The sequence below is a fragment of the Lampetra fluviatilis genome, chromosome 16, assembly GCF_964198595.1.
Source record: "Lampetra fluviatilis chromosome 16, kcLamFluv1.1, whole genome shotgun sequence".
NCBI classification, from domain to species: Eukaryota; Metazoa; Chordata; class Hyperoartia; order Petromyzontiformes; family Petromyzontidae; genus Lampetra; species Lampetra fluviatilis.
In genome coordinates, this window is record NC_136290.1 from 13468390 (window position 1) to 13483797 (window position 15408).

The 15408-nt window shown below is 51.4% G+C and overlaps 1 protein-coding gene and 1 long non-coding RNA gene across 3 annotated transcripts in view; one reads left to right on the forward strand and one right to left on the reverse strand.

Annotated features, from left to right (window-relative positions):
* LOC144936573 (CUGBP Elav-like family member 1) overlaps window positions 1-15408 on the reverse strand; it is a 253380-nt gene that overhangs the window by 205827 nt on the left and 32145 nt on the right. The gene's annotated exons all lie outside the window — the stretch shown is intronic.
* On the forward strand, window positions 7100-8601 carry LOC144936420 (uncharacterized). Its single transcript, XR_013637429.1, has 3 exons — window positions 7100-7189; window positions 7840-7889; window positions 8539-8601. It is a non-coding gene; the product is annotated as an uncharacterized LOC144936420 (long non-coding RNA).

Here is a 15408-nt window from a genome sequence, read left to right on the forward strand (position 1 = left end):
CACGCCGGTGTGAAGCGCGGGTCGGTGAAGGATGTCACGCGCCACACCGACCCGACGTGAGCCGTGGTCGTGAATCGAATTCAGGTGGGCCCCGGTTCATAGCTCGATGCGCGCTAACCGCTGCGCCACCACTCCGCCCCCACAATACACCGCAGTGCACACATATACTAGAGTCTAATAGAAGGGTGCAATGATACACCACGGCTTCATCGATTCACGTCTTACACTCACAATAAATAAAAAAAAAACGTTGAATCACGTCGGGTTCAGTGCGCAGTGCGCGAACCACTGCTCCCCCACAGAACGCCCGGCACGCGTGCCCCCCCCCCTTCCCGGCATCACGTGGCACGCCCCCACACAGTCCGGTAATTTCCCGTTTATTGATAATCGCTTATTTTACATGGGAGCTCATGGGATTGTGGTGTCCCGCGGTCGCCGATCTGTCGCCTCTTGCACACATCAGCACTTGCAGCATCGTGCCTGATTAGAGGCGAAGGGTGGGCAGCCTGCTGTTTTATTTTTATTTTATGTTTTTGTTGGGGCTGTGTCGTTATTGCGAAGCTTAATCGTGCCAACCGAGCGCTGACCTCATTTCATGGGTAGAAAACCCCTCGCTTAAAGGGGCTGTGGCGATGCAATTGTACCACCAGGGAGACAATACATATAAATTGAAAGGGGCTAGGAGATGGCATGCGTATGCAGTCCTGGCAGGGTGGCACATTTACAAGGTGCACCCAACAGAGGAGGCTGGCAGACCACGCCCGATTGCGTTTGATTAGACAATTGGGGCAGGGACAGCTGACGGCCCTTTCGCGTACACTCTCGTAACATAAGACTGCTGAAATTGCAATGCGATTTTTGTAAAAAAAATTTTTTAAAAGGTTAACAATTGTCTTCTCTTTTCAAACGTAGTAACACCATTCAATCAAATGATACGATACCGACAATGATAGTTTGAGGGGGGTTGCGTTCGGCATGATTCGGGAAAGAGCGCTCATAACGCAGACAGAGGATGGCAAGAAGCCAACTCGAGTTGACGGTGCAGCTTTAATACCGATGCGCAGGTTTAGCGCGAATGTTCCGCACAGCTCTCTGATGTGTTTTCGAGTCGCTGTTCGATACGACGTGTTCCCGAAGAAGCGCCCAGTCACTCGGCCGTTAGCTCGAACAACAATAACAAACAACAACAACAACGCGGTATTCAAGCCGACAAAGAACCACATCGGAGAGGAGAGAGGTTCGTTTGCTCGGCAGGGTGGGAGGACGCGGCGCGCCGAGAGGCGTCTTCACGAGCGCACGCCGCGTGAGAGCAGTCGGCCGGCACGATCCGTCGCTCCGCCCGTCCCTGCCAACCCGCCGGGGGGGAGATGCCACAAACGCACGGACTCAACGATGAGCGATGCAACGTTTCCGCAAAGCCCGGGTATTACGTCGAGAATGAGACGAGCGGAGAGCGGGACTTAAAAACGCCGGCAACGTCACCGCGAGTCGGCCGCCAGATGAGGGCGGTATGGCTGGAGGGTTGCTGAATCCATCTGTGTGGGGCTTGGAGCGTTACACCTCTCGTACGACTCCCACGATTTGGGATTACCTTGTGGTTCTCTGGTTTTCTCCCACACGAAGCCAAAAAAAACTCGAAAGCACTGTAGATTTGGCCAAACGTCCCGCATCGAAGTGTCAGGGCCCCGCTGAAAGTGACTCTTGACAGCAGGAGCTATAAATGTGTTCAAGATGTGGCTGAGAGACAACCCACGACGTGTCTGCGCGACTCTGCTTGAGGCCCACTTCGGCTTTAGCCGGGTAAACACAGGGCGCTGTTATAATTATTAATATTATCACTATAACCATTGCCATTATAACAACATAACCTCTACGCACTACTTCACTTCATTACTCATTATCGTACAATCATTCCGGGATTTCAATGCAGGCTAAATGGTTTGTGTGAATATGGTGGGTCATGATTAAAACCATTTAATTCCGCGCTTTTATGCCTTTAAACGTTAAATAAAATATGAACGCTCTCAGGGAATCCTAAAAAAAGATTTTAAAAAAATGTTGGCTCGGCTCACGACGCGTTCCTTCCGCTGGTGCCCGGGGCAGCACCAAGAAACTTGACTGTTTAATCCGCTCGTTTATTGCGGCAATAATTAGCCGTAATTAATTGACTGCGGCAAAGGCTAGGGCAGAGAAAAATTACATCCGTTTTTTCCCTTCCCCGGCAACGCATGACATTTTTTTTGGCTTTTTTGTACACTATCGTTCTGTATTCTCGAATGGTATTTAGATTTGTGAATGTTAAATCGGTGCGCCGCTGACAATTCTCACACGTGCACGCGAACACACATACGCGCGCGCAGCCGTGATCCAATCGCACCTCCGATTAGTGCGGTTGGTTACGTGCGGTGCAGAAGAAGTTCAACGTACATGAAATACAACGACGTAAAACATTTTTCAAATCAAGTATCAAATGTTTTTTTTTATTAACATTGCGGTTAATATAGCGGGCACTTAAGTGGCTGTAGCAATCGTGTGAACTGACCTAACCCTGGCTTCTCTCCCACTTCAGTAAAAATGTCCTTGCTGTGGTTGTCACACCTGATGATGATTGCTTGTGTGGCAATCGAAACGTCGTGATTTATATATTTCTATTTTTTCTTTTTTTTCTATTTTTTTCACCTACGTGACTTTACCAAAAGAACCAAAGAGTATGGATCCTTGCAGTCACGAAAACTTCAAATCTAGAATGACAACATTGATTCTAAAACAAGCGAATCTCTGCATGTGTCATCATGGTAAGCATACACATCTATTTTGTATACCACCACCGGGGACTTCAAAGGGGTCAATCGTGGACCCTGCTCTTAATCAAGCCACTATACTCCACCGGATTTCTTGTTTGTTCTGAAAACGCCTACGTAGAAAAATGTTATTCATCACACATCGAAATATAAGTATTGCAAATCATAATCCCTGGATAACAAGCAAACTGAGCAGTCCACTCGGCGAAGCGTATTCTGGTTCCCGGCATACTTCAGTGGTGAGTGACATCTGATCCGCCAACCCACATTGACCGGACATGTTCATGAGAGTCACGCATTGGGATGCTTGGCTGGGAATTGTATAATGTAATAAGAATAAGAATCGTGTCAACTTGTAAAGCGCTGCCTAAACATGTCCGCTCGCTCTTGTAGACCGAGGACGACTCAGAGGCGCGAGGAGGAGAAACCACGGACAGCAACCAGGGGGGTATGCAGGCGCAACCAGCAATGGCCCAAGCTCGGCAATCCTCTCCTTATTAAGTTGTTATCGGTCAATTAAAAATCTCAGTTTACATGTGGAAATCAACAAGCGGACCCGGAGAAAAGCCCGTATAGGGGTCTGACACTCAGCACTACCACCCGCTCGCCACCACGCAGCCCTACACCTGCATCCCGCGGCGCGGCGGTGTCCCACTCGAGCACGAACCTCACCCCTGCTACTCAGCCTCCCCGAGATGTAACGAACTCGGGCAAAATTCGACGCGATTTTTTTTCGGTTTTTTGTCGGCAGGGAGATGTCTCGCGCGCGCGGCGAGGGAGTTGCCAGAGCCGTGCCCAAGACGCCAGCCGCGTGTCCTCCCCTCGTTGTCGCCGCTCTCTTTGTCCCCGTCTCGCGCAGCTTACCGAGACCCCGCGGAGACCCCCGGGCGCACTTCGTGGGTCACGTGACGGACTCGGGGAGAGGAGGGGGGGGGCAGCGGACCGGACCCGCTCCCAAGGAACGGCGTCTTAGTCCGCGGTCTGCGCGCGGCTCCGGCAAATGAACGTCATCAATTATTCGGCAGCCGAGCTCGCCTCGGCTCGGCGCTGAGTGCGTTTTAGTGTCCTCTCTTCTCTCTCGCCACTCTCCCGCGTTCTCTCGCAGGCTTCGTAGGCTTTCCCTCCCCGTCTGTTTTACACCTCCCGCGGCCACTCTATCTCCACCGTCTTCCATATATTTTATGTCTCTTATCTCCGACGTGAAGTGTTTGTCCCATCTCTCGCCGCAATCCCTTCCTTCTCCGCTCGACGGCTCTTACCACCCTGCACCTCGCTCGTGTTTCCTCCCCCACCGCCGTCATCTCCCCCCCAACGCTCTCTCCCCGGCTCTCGGCGGTGGAATTTGGGGCAGACTGAACAGTAGGTAAAGCATTACAATCATGAAACATTAAGGAAGTCAACCGTGAGCCGGGATGCTAAGTAACATTAGACTACCCGGGAAGGAAACACTGGGCGTAGAGTTCACTGGGGCTTGCATTATCGTCTTCTTGGCTGCTACTTCTCAGGCTGAGAGCGACAGAGCTGGATAGGTTTATTCCAGGGCGCCGCACCAGCAAACTGGAGCCACCCACGGCTCGATTGCGTTTGAGATAATTTGGCTACCCATGCAGGTCCCCCACAACCTTCAACCCCCATCCTTCCACCCCTCCCCGGGGAGGGGGTACCCCACCGATCCCGCCTTGCCCCACCCCTAGCTCACCCTCGCTACGACCCTGCGCCCTCTCTCTCTCTAGCGTGTGGCGACTGTTCAAGTTGAAGTCTGTAAGCAACGCGATAGCTTCAGGAGTAGCGCGACTTATACTGCTCAGTCCCGCCGGAGAGCGGGCGGAGGATGCGGATGCTCGCAATGCGGTCCATTGTCTGGTTCGGGTGGCCGCAGTCACACCGTGGGTCGTCTCTAATTCCCCACTTGTGGAGGAGGAGGAGGTGTGCCCTGTGCCCTAAAGCCACGCCCGTTGCGCTCGGCTACCATGGACAGCGGACAGTGTCGCGGTGCCCCGATTTGCAAGTAATGTGGGGGGGAGGGGCAGAGTAATTTAATGGGGAAATAGGCCCTGTCCGATCCTTCCCACCTCGCCCCAACTCCTTGTAGCCCAGCGCCTGGGCCCCTCACAGCTTTGCCCCCCCCCCCGCCTCTCCCACGGTGCAGTTGCACCGCCTGCACACTCACTAATTCGCCACTGCCAGCTGCTCATGTCGCTTGCGCTGCGTGACGGAGCCATCCGGAGAGTCCACCTTCCAAAGGTTTCGACCGACCAAATATAACCTCAAGCAAGCTGTGGGTTTTTGTCTTCACAATGTTTGGAGCTCATCAGTAGTTTTATCATAATGAAGTTCGTGACGTAAAACACTGCTGCGTTTCCCGCAGTGTTTATTGGCAGGAGCACTCAATCTACATGGCAGGGCTCAAACTCACTGTAAGCATCGACATTCTATATTTATATGAAACGTAAAATATTACGTATTTATGTTTGTATATGCATACAACTCGCATTATGCTATCGTTGAGCAGTATCTTTGTTGTCACACGCATTTCAGACTCGGTGCTGACGAGACCCAAAAGGTCAAAAACGGTCCGAACTTTTGCCTCTCTTTGAAGGCCAACAGTCAAAGCGACGATTTCAATGTTTTGTACGTGAATAGAGGGACGGAAACATGCTTATTTTTAATTTTATCGGCCACAATGCGCCACGAGTTTTTGTATTCTCACCGTGGCAAATGCGTTCACGCCGCAGCGTTTTTTCATTCCTCTTTATTCCTTCTCAAGGTCAGTTCGCAATGCCTCCGCTCACCCACGAACCCCCCCCCCGCCCCCTCCCCACATACCTCTCAGCGTGCTCCACGTGCCTCTAAAGAGCCGTCAAAGCGCACGACTCACTGCATCCCTACATCCGCTACTCGATGCGTCTGCGCGAGTAACGTCGTGTCCAATGTCACTCGACATGGATGGCGAGAGATGTCGAGGGCGGTAGCAGCTTCGTCCAGCAGTGGATTGATATATGGCAAAGCTTCCTAATCCAGTCACTTGCTCCAACGGCGATAAGCCTCCTCCTTATCACTCTACTGTGTCTACTACCGTGGATACCGTTCCCGTGAACGTCACCCGTTTATTCCTCTCGCAGTGTTGAGGACTCGCTCTGTACCAGTCACTGGCAGTTTCGTCTCATCCACCACCGCCACGCTGCGTTTCACAACAACACACTCACCCACACACTCGCTTACTTGGTCACTCGCTCACTCACTCACCCACCCACTCACTAACTCATTCATTCACTGCCTCACCCACCCACTCACTAACTCATTCATTCACTGCCTCACCCACCCACTCACTCACTCACTCACCCACCCACTCACTAACTCATTCATTCACTGCCTCACCCACTCACTCACTCATTCATTCACTGCCTCACCCACCCACCCACTCACTCACTCACCCACCCACTCACTAACTCATTCATTCACTGCCTCACCCACCACACTTCTCTTTCTGAGTCTTCCCTCGCACTGCTCCACTCTGAAATCCGCTCCTCCCATCATCGTCACTTTTCCCCAAGAGCTAACAATCAATAATTATAACCTTTCTCAGTTCAACAAACGCGTCACACTCGTATCAATTACAACTGTGATCAGTGCTATTTGTTACTGGCCGCTTAGCGTTCCGGGGCCTTTGGGCGTGTTCTGAAAAACGACCCGCGAAATATTTATTTATAAACATGAATCATAAACCTGAGTTTGAGCGTCACACAGAATGTATGTGTGTGTATGCATGTGTATGTGTGTATGTATACGTGTATGTGTGTATACATGTGTGAACGTATGTATGTGCATGTTTGTATGTTGAACTTCTTTCGCACTGCACGTAGCCAACCGCGCTAATCGGAGGTGCGGGGGACGGACGGCAAACGAAACGCAATGAGAAGTCGTTCCAAACAAGTGAGTTTCTCAATCGAGAATCGCTCCCCGCTTCTCAGCCGCCGTCGCTCACGAGCCGCATCAGCGGAAAGCTTCGCGTGACGCCGCCGCCTACAGCCACCCTCCCCGCAAGGTGAACCCGCTCCGTCGGGACGGCCGGCGGACACCCGTGCCATGCTGATGAGCCGCGCCAGGTCACATCCCCAACGCCTCCCACCCCAACCCCACCCCCCCCCCCCACTCTTGTCCGCCTTTGAGGTACAAAGACACGCGTGTACTTGCACACACGCGCGCGCACACACTTGTGAGACACGCGGGTTTAGAGATTCTGCCAGGTTGATGGATGACACCGCAAAGCCAAACCCTTAAGATTCAGGTGGCGAGGTGAGCGTTGAGAGAGAGAGAGGAGAGACGGGGACAGACAGACTGACCTGCAGGCTCCGGGGATGGCCAACAACTCTCAAGGGCGACTTCACGTAGGGAATTGCATCACTTCATTTTGTACCCCGACCAGCGCACGTACGCTTGGGCGCCACGGGCAACGCAGAGCGGAAGCCTCGCAGGGGGTTAAATGATTCTCCCCCCGACCCCACCCACCCCCAATAATTTGCGGAATCGTCAAATTTCAGGGCCACGATTTGATATTATTTTTGGAGTGGCGGTGGTGTCAACGGTCAAAGTGATTTTCTGCTCAAATGAGCGTTGGCGCATCGGTGTTTGTCTCCCGCTTACGGCTCTGAGCCAGTGGTGGTAATTCCACGTTACTATGACCAGAGCGAGTCTACTCGCGGGACAAGCGCTGTTGACTTTCCCCGATAAAGTTGTGCTTATTTTGTCCGCCTCGGAGGGATGGTGATGATGATGGGCTGAATAGACTGCCCTCCTGCCCGACCCCAACCAGGGACGAACTCGCGGCCCTCCGATTGCGAGCTGCTCCATCTACCGCTGAGTAGTTTGATAACATTTTTATCGTAACATTCTTTTCTGCTTAAAAGTTTATATGAAATAATCATCATCATCATTATTCGAAGCGGTCAACCCACTGCTGGATGAACGCCTTCTCAAGCAATCCTACAATGCAATGCACCAGCTGGCACCAGTGCATGAACTGATCTCTTCGCAACAGATACGAAGTTGGCGCTGAGTCGACCTAGGGGAGGCCCAGCACCGGTTCAGGTAATCGTAAAACACACACACACACATAAACAAGACGCACACATGTTCGCGATGAGATTGCACGCACACACACAGACACACGTACAGAGGCAGAGAAACTAAGTCCTGGAGGATGACAACCACAGCTCAGGAAACGTTCCAGCCAACATTTCGTTGGCACGACAACGAAATGGAATCATCATAATCACGTTCTTTAACTCTTAAATAACAATAGGCTTTTAGCCAACACTCTAAAGCAGAAAGGAATTATTAAACGTCGCCGCGTTTATTTATTCATCAAATTCCGTACTTAATTCATGCATTAATTAATTCGCTAATGCATTAATTTATGTACGCGCTAACTTATTGATGCGATTCTTTTTTTTTACTACACCGCGAAATATTTCCGCTGCAACCCCAAAGACAAAGGCACCCCGTGTAGCCATTAACAGCCTGCTGGGGCAAGTGCTATCAGCAAGCACCTATGATGGCCGGCACGGCACGTAAGGTGGGTGGGGTGGGTGGCCAAGCACCACGCACGCCCGCCCGACCGCCTTTGTCTTCCCAGTGCTGATGTTAACGCACCGTATCACCAGGTACTCATTTTAAGGCTGAGCTGATCTAGTCGAGGCCCAGGACCGGTTCAGATATTCGCCACTGATATTCACAGATTCGCCGTGTCCATAGAGCTGTGCGCGCTAACCACTGCGCCACCGCTCCTCCTCGCCTCCCCCCGCCACCACGCACCCGTGACCCGAGACAGCGGCTTCACGTTCCCCGGATGCGGACGGCGCCGGTAACCCGCGATGCGACATTAAGCCCCTTCATTAATTATCATCCGCACCCCCTCTCCCTGCCCCCCACCTCCTCCCCTCAGCTCCCCCACCGGCCTGCAACCTACCCCACATGATTTTAATTGTATTATTTAACAAACGCAAGCTGCGGCGGCAGTAAAGGTGACAATTAACAAATGTGAACGTAAGACAAATATCCCTGTCCACATTCATGAAGGTGGCAGCGGGCGGCAGCAGCAGCGGCAGCAGCAGCAGCAGCAGCGGCAGCAGCAGCAGCAGCAGCGGTGGCGGCAGCAGCAGCGGTGGCGGCGTAGTCGTGGGCTGCGAGGCTCCAGGCCGGTCGCCCTCCCCTCCCCTCCTCGTGTTCTGCGCGGCAGCCTCAGCGTCTCGATGGGGCGAGTGGCACAGTCCGAGCGAGCGAGCGAGCAAGCGAGCGACGTTCTCTCTCGCCTCGTTCAAATCTGAAATTCCGATTTTTTTTTCGTTATTTGTTTCACTACTTTTTTTTTCATAGCAGGTAAGGCTCGCTGAGCTCCATAGCTACTTTTCCAGAAGCGACCTGGCCACAAATGATGGCTCAACGGAGTGGCAAGTCGTCATCGTGTGTCGATTCATCGCAATCAAATACTCTAAACCAGTGGTGCTTAACCTTTACTGCAGACTGCACCCTTTTGGTTCTCAGAGAGGGCATCTCGCACCCCCAGGGAGTGCGTGCACCCCAGGTTAAGAACCACTGCTCTAAACGCGTGATGGTCACTCTAAATGTGGAGGGAAACATCGGAGGACCCGCAGAAAAATACCATGGGAACACGGGGAGAGAGAGAGAGAGACATGCAAACTCCAAATATACAGCAAGCGCCAGCATTGGGATCAAACCCACGACATCCTGTATACCAGGCGAGGCAGTTAACATCTCTTAGCCACCGCAGTATCCCTTGTTGCTTATCCGATGCTGCCACTCGTGACACGAGGGTGCATCCTCGCAAACCGATCCCATCCATCACAACCTCATCCTACTAATTACATTTGCCACACTTTGCATCCCACGTGATCTTCCAAGTTGCTTACCCTATCCTCCACCGTCCTGCATGTGTACTCCAGAACCTCCGAAATTCCCCATTACATCCACAACACCTTCTTTACACATCACATATACCATGCCCGACATTTCGCACCACATGCCGGGAACTTCTCCAGGAACTGCTTCAGAAACCGATGAAGCTCCGGGCACGTGGCGCGAAACGTCGGACAAGGCTGCGCCGGCGAGACGGCACGAAAGTCGCGGCCAGAGACTTTCAGTGGATGTGAACGCAGCGCGGGCTGGAGAGGGAGTCGAACGTGACAGCCCCCGCGCTGCCTGGACATCATCCACCCACCGTCTGATGCAGACCCAAGGGGACTCCCCCCCGCCCGCCCCCACCACGCCTCAAGCGAGCTGAGCTCCCGTCCACAGCAACTGTCAATGTGCTCGCAGGGCAGAGCGCCGTCGGTCTCTGGCACCCACGCGGTGTCTCTGGCCAACAGGAGCCGGTGAGCCGAGGCGACCAGGGAGCAGAGGCAGCTGAGCAACCTTCACCGGGGGCCCCTCTAGGCGAGAGGAGCCGGTGTCAAGATTTATACCGATTTTACGTAACGTTGTCATTGTTTTTTCAGAATGTTTCTCCGACTGTGTTTGGTTCCTTGCTGTAATTTCAAAGGAGGGATGAAGGCTATTCAAGTTCTACATCGGCAGATCACTCGACGTGGGCCTGCCACGCATCCTTCTAAATAGTCGCAACTTTACAAACCAGCGCGCATGACAACCACCTCGTCTACGGATAATGATGACCATGTCGTCCATGACTTACGCATTAAATTGAGAATAGCTGTGCGTTTTGCAACTTTAACATGTTGTCAGGAAGTAACACTGAGTATTTGAGGTTAAATTAAATGAGCATCGATAATTACGACGTGATCGATATTTGCCAGACGGGCGATGCGATCATTGTCGTGGTTTTTAATATCGCGCGACCGTCACGTTACCAGCATCAGCCAAGGAGACCCTGGTTCCAGTGGCGGAGCCAGGATTTTCAGGTAGGGGGGGGGCAACCCCTCCAGCGATGAGAAATGATAGGAGTTGTTCGCAAGTAAGGAGTTGTTAGTAAGAAAGGACTTGTCTCCTTGCTTTTTATTCGACGCGTGTGCGGCGATGGCGCAGCCATCGATCGAGGGTCGAATTCGAACCGCGTTGTGTGATCGGCATCGCTGAATGTGAATGCCTTCAGGGAAGTCGTGTACTGTATACGCAACTGCGCACAATTCTGCGTCACTTAAAACTGCTTCGCCGTTACTTATTGCCAATCATGAACTATTGTCCTATCATCTCATAGAGTCCCTGGCACCTAATAATAATATGCTACACAGTGGCAGTGGGGGTCGCTAAATGCCGATTTATTACTAATGAACCCCAATGATCCTATCTAAATTAGGGATTTTGATCGGATCATTGGGGGGGGGGGGGCACGTGCGACCCCCCCCCCCCCCCCCCCCATTGGCTCCGCCAGTGCCTGGTTCACAAAAGTCGTCTCGAATCAGTCGAGGCGAAGGCCCATCTGTGTCTGCTCCCCGCAGCTTGAACTTCATCCCAATTCGGATAAATGCTGCTGCTGCGATAAAATCTTTTAAAATCGAATTCTAAAACATATTTGCTTGAGTTAGCTCTTCCTAAAGCGGGATTGATTGGGCAATGACTCCTTGAGTATTTTTATTGCAAAGCACCCGAGAGCACAACACACCGAGAGAGCGAAGACATGGCTCCATTGCGGCCAATCGGATTGCATTTGTCAGAGACGCATGGCCAGAAACTGCCACACGCCCGAGCAGAGATTGAGAGGAGGAGGGGGGGGTGATCAGAGCTCAATGGAAGGCAACAAGATAAACAAACCACCGCAGCAGATGCCACTCCATTAACACGCGGGCAATGGTGCCCACCGCCTAGCCACTAATCACTCGGAATTCCTTCAATATCATCAGATCTCATTATCAGTTCTCATCAGAATTCAACAGATCTCATCATCAGTTGTCATCAGATCTCATCAGATCTCAACATCAGATCTCATCATCAGTTGTTATCAAAATCTCATCATCAGTTCAGATCAGATCTCAACATCAGATCTCATGAGATTTATCGTCAGATCTCATGAGATCTCATCATCAGATCTCAGAAGCCAAGCGTGGTGGAGACTGCTTGGTGCGTGACTACCACCACCAGCAGCACCACCAGAGGCTTGCCAGGTGTCGTAGGCGCGCGGCTGCGAGGTGTGTCCAGGAGGTGGCAGTGTTGAGCGCCACTCACCTCGCATACAGCAGCAGCAGTGGCACGGTGCTGGGGTTTGACCGTGATTCTCAGGTCTCCTCCCACATTAATCCGCTCATGAATGGAACGCATGGCCAAACTCTCCAGTGTAGCAGGAGCCTCCTGAAGATTGACTCACGAGACTCGAGGAGGCTTCTCTGGGTAAATAATTACCAGTGTGATGGTATTGTCAATTCATATTCTGCTTTCTTTTGATAAAATCGAGCAAACTTCTCGCGATACGACGCTGGCAATACACGAATCAAACCGGGCATCGAAACACTGAGCGTTTACAATTTATGCAAATCGCATGCAAATTGTTTGATACATTAATTGGATGCAAAAAAACTAGTTAATTGTTACATTCGTTGCGTGGCCATCTGCGGGGATATTAAGCAATAATAAATGTCGAGTGTGGATTGCAGTGTTCCAACGAAGCTGTGGCATGGGTTATGTTGCAAACACGCACACTCTATCTGTATGTTCAACTTATTTTTCACCCGATGTAGCCAACCGTTCTAATCGGAGGTGCGGGCGAAGGACAACAAACTAAACACAAAAATCAGTTCTAAAGAAATGAGTTTTCAGTCCAGTGGCTTCCTAACATCGGAAGGGAGAGCGTTCCAGATGGCCAGAGAAGAGCATCTGAAAGCGCTCGACGCGGTGACCACCGGCTTTGTTCGGCGGCTAAGCCGCTGCGCCCGTCAAATGGGATGAACAATCCCTGAATCGGTCCCGCGAATCGTGATAATTCATCAAATCCCGGGAGAGAGGGGGTTGGTGGCGCTTGGCGGTGGTATGGATGAGGGGTGGTGGGGGGAAAGCGGCGTGCGAACGATTACACACTCCCCCTGCCAGCTGATGAATAAACAAAGGAGGGCACGGGGCGCGCGCCAGGGGAAGAGGCCGCGCTTTGACCACGGCGCTCGAGCGAGGTCCCAAACAGCGATAGCGAACCAATCAGCAGCGACTGCCGAGGCTAACGGACACAGATAAACCGTGCAACGCTAAGGCGGCAGCAGCAGCAGCAGCAGCAAAAAAAGAGAAAGAAAAAAGTTTAAAAGTCGCAACCTCCCGAAGCCTAACTTGTAATGTCGTTCAATTTCAGCGAACGCTCTGCGATTTTTGTCGCACACTCCATCACGCCTTTCACTCCGGGCCCGCGCGCACTGCCGGACGGACGGACGCACGCACGGACGGACGGACGGACGGACCGACGATCGCAGCGTTTTACACGCAACTTTGTGTTTTTTTGTTTTTTGTTTTGTGTAACCTTTGTAACGCAAATGTGCTGTCACAGCCACCGCGCATACGAACATGATGCTCGGTCTCGGGAGTAAACGGGGAGGCGGCGGGGGGGAGTGTCACATAAAACAAAAAAATATATCAGGATAAATAAATAAACGCGTTAAATAAATTATGAATTAAGATAAATAAACAAACACACAACACAAAAGCGCAAATAAATAAAGTTGTGCATTTGTAATTTAATACTATTCGTGTGCCTTTGTATAAAATAGAATCTGTGAAACTGTGCCCGTGCAAATTAACGTCACACACGGAGCGTGTGGGACAATGAGTGGGGCGGCCCAGCGTGGTGCCGGCCACACCGTCGCCCCGTGTGCGCCTTCATAGGTGCTCGCTAATAGCACTTGCCCCAAAACTCTGTTAAGCCTACACATGGGAGTGGGGGGGGCGCTGGCGACAACCTGGGACGTAGAACACAGTATGCCACAGGACCTTGGGCAGCAGCCGAAGGGCCTCGTCGAGTAGATCACCACCACCACCAACCACCATCACGATCCATGGGCAGATAGCCCCGCGTGAGTGTCCACTGCACATGTCGTCATTTGTTTCCACTTCCCTCCGTCTTGTGCCAAAATGCTCAAGCAGCGCGGCATCCACCGATCTATCATGGGGTCTCGTCAAGCCACTCTCTGGCTGCTGCACGTACCAGCGCCTTGGACAGCGGCCCACGCGGGTCCAGTCGGAGTGCACGCGCCGCTATTTAACTCCAAATATCCCTGGAGGTGCTGTCGACTAGGGTGGCGTTCGCACCACCGTCATCGGTCGTTGGGCGACAGTCGGGCAGCGAGCGGACGCCCTATCTCTCTCTCCCTCTCCCTCTGTCTGCGTGCCAAGTTCGATGCCAAGAACTTTGAAGTTTTAATTAGAAATTTAAAAACAAGTTACGGTTGTTGTTGGTTTTGTATTCCACGGAAATTAATCACCCTTCTAATTAACCGCGCAGCTCACAACTTGTTGCTGCTGTCTTCTCGCCAGCTATTGATTTTCGGCGACGTGGGTTTATAAATCTGCTCACGTTACATCCGTGAAGAAGTCTGGACCTGGTTTTGCATTTGGCTCGGTGTTGTTGTTTTGTTGTTTGATAAGTGGCCATTGTTTCGACCTCCGTAACGAGGACTGGCCACTGTTGTTGAGTCCCTGGATTCGACTCCCGTGACACAAACCGGGTTCTCAAACGTGGTGAGGATGATGATGATGGTGATGATGATGGTGATGATGATGGTGATGATGATGATGTTGTCAACGGGACCACCGCACCACCTCACTCGACATTTTAAACCGTCCCACTCCCCAAATGTACGACCAGTTTCAAGCTTCATGCAGATTGACGGATCGCCTTTGTCTGCTGAATGTTTGGCATTTGTAACGTGTTTACTGGAGGGTTTATTTTTTTACATGCAGCAAAAATGTGTCCGCTAAAATGTGTTGAAAATACATTTAGAAACATGCACTTAGATAATGTTGATGTCATCAATGTCCAAACGATGGGCCACTTTGTTGTAACCAGGTCGCTATTGTAAAATAAATTATTAACTTAGTGGGCTTTGCCTGGTAGGATGGGGATGGTTTCATTTGATTTCGATGTGTTTGGGTGATTTGTGTACCATTCGTATACTTTGCACTCCTGGACATCTGTGAAAGAGAGCTTTGCAGCTCATCGGATTCCTCCAGTATAAACATAATATTCTGATTCTGACATTTGGCCGTGAGCTTTGTCATTTCACACCGAGTAAGGCAAAGAGAAACACTTGTAACAGAAAATATCCGCGGGTTAGAGACATTATTATCATCATCATCATCATCACACTGGCCGTTAGCGATAGTCAATGGAATTGGGCAGGACGCGTCATCGCTAGAAGGGACGATGTGGAGAGGTCGGGCGATAATAAATAATAAAACAAAATATATAAAAGACACCCATGAGGACGTCCAAGTATGGAGATTGTGCGTTGAATCCAACTCGTGTGCAGAAGTGTGAGATACGACGATGGCTTGGGGAGGCTTTCATATAGCAGTGGATAGATAATGGCTGATGATGATATCGATGTTGTGATGTGATATTTGGTCTCCTGCACGGCTATTGTAAATCCAAGTCTCTCTCGTT